Raw genomic sequence first — 7163 nt, 5'->3', positions numbered from 1 at the left:
AAAATGCACATCCCTGTCCGAAATAACAGATACTGGCACCCCGTGTCGCGCCACAATCTCCCTAATATAGATGTCGGCCAATTTCTCGGCCGAAATGCTCTCCTGAATTAGAATAAAATAGGCACTCTTGGTCAATCGATCCACGATGACCCAAATAGAATCTACTCCACGCGCGGTCCTGGGAAGCTTCGTGATAAAATCCATCGTGATATCTTCCCATTTCCACAACGGGATGTCCAACGGCTGCATCTTTCCATGCGGTCTCTGATGTTCGGCATTGACCTTCCTGCAGGTCAAGCACCGCTCTACGTACCAAGCCACATCCCGCTTCATGTAGGGCCACCAATAATCTAGACGAAGATCCCTATACATCTTCATCGCCCCTGGATGAATAGAGAATCGGGATTTATGCGCCTCCTCCATCAAGATCTGGCGCACGCCTCCGTGATACGGCACCCACACCCTTCGGTGTAGTGTCAATAGTCCTCGGCTATCATAATCGAAGGAGGAAATCTGACCCACCACACGCTCGCTCTTCCGATGCTCCTCCTTGATAGCCTCCTGTTGAGCTTCCCAAATCTGCTCCAACAGAGGAGTCACCACAGTCATCCTCATGCAAACATCCCTGATCGGCGCCGCCTTGCGGCTAAGCGCATCGGCCACCACATTGGCCTTTCTCGGGTGCTAAAGGATCTCACAATCATAATCCTTCACCACATCCAACCACCGACGCTGCCTCATGTTCAAATTTGGCTGATCCATGAGGTACCTCAAACTCTTGTGGTCCGTGCAGATGGTACACCAGACTTCATAGAGGTAATGTCGCCAAATCTTGAGGGTGAAAACAACTACCCCCAACTCCAAATCATGCGTCGGGTAGTTCGCCTCATGAGGCTTCAGCTGCTTCGAGGCATAAGCAATGACATGCCCCTTCTGCATCAATACTGCGCTCAGGCCTGAGATCGACGCATCACAATATACCACAAAATCCTCTATGCCCTCGGGCAGGGCTAAGATTGGCGCCTCGCACAATCTCTGTCTCAGCGTCTCAAACGCAGCCTGCTGCTCGGGTCCCCACCGAAAGAGCACGACTTTCTTCGTTAGCTGCATCAGGGCCACGACTATCTTGGAGAAATCCTAAATGAATCTCTGATAGTAGCCTGCTAATCCTAGGAAACTCCGAATCTCGGATGGAGACTTAGGAACCTCCCATCTCATCACAGCCTCGACCTTGGCCGGGTCGACTAGAATTCCGTTCTGGTTGACAAGGTATCCGAGAAATTGCACCTCGCGCAACCAAACTCGCACTTGGAGAACTTGGCATACAAGCTCTCCCTCCTCAGGGTCTCCAAAACCTATCTCGGATGCTCCTCATGCTCCCCCTGTGTCTTGGAATAAACCAAGATTTCGTCAATGAAAACTATCACAGACCGATCCAGCATCGGTCTGCATACGCGTTTCATGAGGTCCATGAATACGGCAGGAGCATTGGTGAGCCCAAACGGCATCACCACGATCTCATAATGGCCATAACGCATCCGAAACGCGGTCTTCTGCGCATCTTCCTCTCTGTCCCTCATCTGATGAGAACCCGAATGCAAATCAATCTTGGAAAACCAAGACGCTCCCTGGAGCTGGTCAAAGAGATCATCAATCCTCGGGAGTGGGTATGGGTTCTTCACCGTTACTTTGTTCAGCTCCCGGTAATCTATACACATCCGATGCCACCTGTCCTTCTTTTTCATGAACAGAATCGGGGCTCCCCAAGGTGAACTGCTCGGTCGAATGAATCCCTTGTCTAACAGCTCCTGTAGTTGCGTAGACACCTCCTGCATCTTAGGAGGAGCCAACCGATACGGTGCCTTGGCTATTGGAGCCGCACCCGGAACGAGGTCAATCCTGAACTCCACCTGTCGCTTCGGTGGTATCCCAGGAAGCTCTTCTGGAAAAACATCTGCGAAATCTCGCACCACCGGAACCTCACTCACCGTCACCTTACCCGCCTCCCGGGTATCCATCACATACGCAACATAACCTGTGCATCCCTACTGAAGGTATCGTCTAGCCCTCACTGCGAAACAGACTGAGGGACCACACTATGGCCTCTCGCCATGAATCACTAACTCTCCCCCACTTGGGGTCCTGACCCACACTAGCTGGTGTGCGCAATCTATCACCGCCCTATTGGGGCTCAACCAATCCATGCCTATAATCACCTTGTTCCCTCGCAACGGAATGGGAACCAAGTCCACCAGATAACTCTCCTCAAATAACCTCAAAACACAATCCTTGAAAACTGCTGATGCTCGCACCGATCGATCATCGGCAATCTCTACCTCTAAAGGGCAATCCAACATGCCCGAAGACTCAGTTAACTTCTTGCTAAGCACAAGGGAAACAAACGATCGGGTAGCACCCAAGTCAAGCAACACCTGGACTGGGATACCGTTCACATGGAACGATCCTAACACATACATATATAAACCGAGCACATATCAATATCATAACATCATATAAATAATGAGAAGGAAAGAATCATACCCATCACCACATCGGGTGCAATGCGTGCCTCCTCGGCGGTCAGCTGAAATGCGTGGCTCCTCACCACTGGAGCCTCTGCCTTGCCCTGCCGCCCATCTGTGATCCGCAGGATTGCTTGAGCTGGCACCTTTACCGGTGCTGGAACTGTCAACTGGGGGCAATTGGCCTTCTTGTGGCCCCTCTGGTTGCAGTGGAAACACAACAACTCAGACGTCTGAATAACTGCTGCCGGAGTAGTGCAATCTCTGCTAAAGTGCCCAGACTTGCCGCACTTATAGCAGCCTGATGATCCCGACCTGCACGCCCCCTCGTGCGTCTTGCCGCATTTCCTGCAGTGGCCCTGTCCTTGTTGGCCTTTCGGCCCCACATCTGATCCCTTGGGCTTCTTCCCCAAAGCCCCTCCTCACTGTCCCTCTTCCGCCTTCCATTTCCGGATGTGCTCCAAATCAATCTCCCTCTCTCTCGCGCTGGTAATCATGGAGTCCAAGGTAGGGCAAGCTGAAAAACTAACGTGCTCCCGGATATCAGCCCGGAGCATATCATGATAGCGGGTCCTCCTCATGTCCTCGTCGCCCGCGTACTGGGGCACCAGCAGTGCCCTCTCCTGGAACTTGGCGGTGATCTCCGCCACAGTCTTCGTCATCTGTCTCATATCCAAAAACTCCCTGGCCAGTTGCTGAAGCTCGACAGCCGGCACAAACTCTGCCCTGAATCTGGTCACAAAATCTGACCAGGTCATAGCCTCGATCGCTGAGGCTCCCAACGAGTCACCCACAGACTCCCACCAGTCTCGAGCTCGGTCTCGTAAACACCCTGCTGCGTACCTCACCTTCGACCCCTCGGGGCAGAAGCTAGTCAACTGTGCAGACTCGATGTCTGCAATCCATCGCCTGGCAGCTATGGGGTCCTTCGCCCCCATGAAAGTCCGGTGCACCATTTCCTCGAAAGTCCTTGAAGGACAGTGTGCAAGATCCCGACTGGCCAGATGCCATGTCACTCCTGAATGCCCATAGGCGATCCTCCATCATCTCCAATATCCCCTCCTTGATCGACCAGAAGATAATGGGGGTCGACTCAAGGATACCTCTGGTGATCTCAGACGCGATGAACTCGCGCAGCCTCTCATCTCCTGGCTTGGAACCTGATCCCGAACCCAATCCCTCTCCTGAACTGCCAACTGCTGGCCTCGGGCGTAGTACCACCATTCTGAAATACAAAGAAATAACAACTGTTAGCGATACTGATTCCCCTGGAGGGATCGCACCAACTACAAGTTCCCTGGTCTTATCTTAGCCTTCCTCGGTTCGGGTACGGATCCTATGCTTTCAGTAGTACGGGCCCATACTACCTTCCACATCTATCCCTACCTTCCGCAAAGACCGCCTCGACTCAACCAGGTCCCTTCCACTACCGCTGATCACTGCTACTCTTTATCCTAGGCTTACCCTAGGAAACCTCTGACTCCACCCAACCTATTCCTCAGCTACTGAAGGCCTCTTGGTGATGCCAATTAACTATTACCTAAATACAATCACATGTGATGAGGCTCGGATAATCCTTCGAGTAAGGGACTCACCTTTACAACGGTTAGGACTCAAACAAGAGCTACGCAATAGAGTCAAATCCAACACTCTGAGATTATTCAACCCTGATCACATGTGACTTTAACATATTCACCTAACAGTTAACTCCCATCACTTCAAAGCCCACATAGCACAAAGCAAACAACATTTGGACATAAGGAAAACAATCTCAAGCAACTCTATCCTCGTAGAGAGAACTGAACTAGCATACAATGCTAAACTCGTACTATCAGGAATAACCTAAATAGGCTACCTTACTGCTGTCTACTCAACTCTAGCATGCAACTCTTTCATATACTGAAGCACATAAAGCAGGCACATAAGGCATCACTCCTAGATCCTTAGTCCTATTCTAGCATGCTGTTCTACAGAAACTGATAAACATAAATAAACTTGTATGGGTACATTGGGGAATACTTACTTGAGCTCGGCCGGTCGCGCACATCACACACTTTTTTCTTTCTTAAAACCCCTTTACTTAGCCTTTTAGAAAACATTTTCTCTTTCCAAAATCTTTTAATCCCTCGATTTGAGTTCAAACACCCCCGAAGGTGTGTCCGAATCCCTCAAACCAGGGCTCTGATACCAACTTGTAACGACCCAATTTTTCACGTCCAAAATTTCATTTTTAAAACTTTACTTAGAAAACACTAATAATTAAAACATTGTTTAATTAAACAATTTCAGATCTAAAACCCAAATTTGAAATCCACAACATGTAAACAACCAAAATATCAGAGTATCAATCCCAGAATAAACTCATAACTGCAGAAACAAGAGTGTGTGTGATATGTTGCTACCGCGCCGGCTCCTTTCCCTTAGCTGAAGAGGTACCTGAAACCAAAACTGAAAACTGTAAGCACGAAGCTTAGTGAGTTTCCCCATTGTACCACATACCATATAATCACATAACATACATAAATTGTCAGGCATATTTGGGTGCCCGACCTACCCCTTCGGTCCTCTCGACCGGTTGCTGCCTAGCATATCTTGGTGCTGGCCTCCCCTTCGGTCCTCTCGACCGGATACTGCCTAGCATATCTGGGTGCTGGCCTCCTCTTCGGTCCTCTCGACCGGATACTGCCTAGCATATCTGGGTGCTGGCCTCCCCTTCGGTCCTCTCGACCGGATGCTGGGGACTATTTCACCCCCTACTACTACCACATAACACATATATCACATAATCTATCTAGCATGGATGGGCATGACCGCCCCTTCAGCCCTATCGATCGGTATTTTGGGGGACTATCTCCCCCTAATGTCACTAACACATAAACATAACACAGGTAGTAGCAACCCTAGATGAATATCACAAAGACAATCATCTAATCATACATCTCATACTGGTGGTCCGGCATTGTGGCCTTAGACCCACCACTACTGGAAGGTAACTTACCTCAAAGTAGCTGCTGAACTGATAGGAAACTGACTGTCTACTGCTGCTGCTGCTGCTCCGGACATCCTCCGGCTATAAATCCCACAAAACGATCAGTCAAACACTGCTAGATGTTCTTACAGTAAAATGACCCTTTTACCCTCGACCAGGTCGAAATCCAAGTCAAAGTCAACCTCCAATTGACTGGACTCGCCGAGTCCACGAGCAACTCGCCGAGTCCTTCCCTTACTAATCCGGTCCCACTCGCCAACTCCCTCTCCCCACTCACTGAGTGACCCTTGACTCACCACTCGGGACTATGGGGCCGACTTGAGTACCGACTCGCCGAGTTTGAAGAACAACTCGGCGAGCTCCAGGCAATTTTCATAGGACTCGCCGAGTTGTTCATCCAACTCGCCGAGTCTAAGACCATCTTCATAGAACTCGTCGAGTACCACTTTGGGACTCGCCGAGTTCCTCGACCGATTTCCCAAATAGGCCAGATCTGAGACATGCAATGCTTCAAAACCACAAATATATGGTCCTAGGGCATGTTTACCACGTAAAGTTGCAAACTTTACGTGCATGCATGGCCCAATGAGCTCAAACATGCAATTCCAAGCTCTTTAAGAGGTCCTACACTCAATAGGGACCTCAATCACCTCAACCACAGAGACTTTATGCTACTAGGATGTCTTAAAGGTCCAAATCCGAAGTCCTTGCAGAACATTAACCATAAACACATAGAGATTTAGGTTCTTAGGGCTTAAAAGCTCTTTTTAGGGACAAGAAAGGGGGTTCAATGAACTAAAGGTCAAGGTAGGAACTTTTTTACCTGAATAGAAGCCCTTCACAGAGTATATTCCGGATCTTCTTCCCTTCTTGCACTCTTCAACCTTCTCCTTCTTCTCCCAAGCTCCAAACCACCTTCAAAATGCTAAAAATCACCCACAAGGACAGAAAGGGGGCTAGGGTTTCGTTCTACAGATCTCTGGGAGTGCTAGGGGTTGTGGAGGCTGGGTTAGATCGTTTTAATAGGGTGCAAACACCTGGCTTAGGGTTTTAGTCTAGACAGGGTCTACTCGCCGAGTCCCACGACCCTACTCGCCGAGTAGCCAGAGTTGATCCCGTGACTAGACCTGCTTCTACTCGGCGAGTTAGTCCTTCAACTCGCCGAGTCCAAGGTTAAAATGCAATACATAAGGAGAGTTAATAATCAAGAATACATACTAGGAACCAGGTTCTACAGTTACAGGGCCAATGGCTACAAGAGGCTTTGTGAATGTGTAGTTCAAGGCAACAAGGGGTTCGAAAAATGTTATGGATGAATTCACGCTTGCTGATCTGCCCAATCTTAATCCTCATGATTGGATTTTGTTGCTCAACCTCTTGTTGACTGAAGAGCAAAAATACGAACCCATTCTGGCTCACCAAAAGCAAATGTTGGTTTCGTATATATATAAAGTGGCAAAGCTTGACGTCGAAATAGCTAAAGTTCTGAAACGAAAGCCCAGTGTCAATTCGATTGGAAAAGCTAGCGACATGAGTGAAATGCGTATGGGTAAGATTGATACAGAGCACTGGACTGTGATGTTTTAGCGTGGGACTGATGCTTCTGGAGCTTTCCAAAAGTGCCTTTTCTCTTTTTCCGACAAACACTTGTT

This window comes from Lactuca saligna, chromosome 6 (genome assembly GCF_052625555.1).
Source record: "Lactuca saligna cultivar CGN05327 chromosome 6, ASM5262555v1, whole genome shotgun sequence".
NCBI classification, from domain to species: Eukaryota; Viridiplantae; Streptophyta; class Magnoliopsida; order Asterales; family Asteraceae; genus Lactuca; species Lactuca saligna.
The sequence above is the reverse complement of the archived record's forward strand: the minus strand, read 5'-3'. Positions refer to the sequence as shown.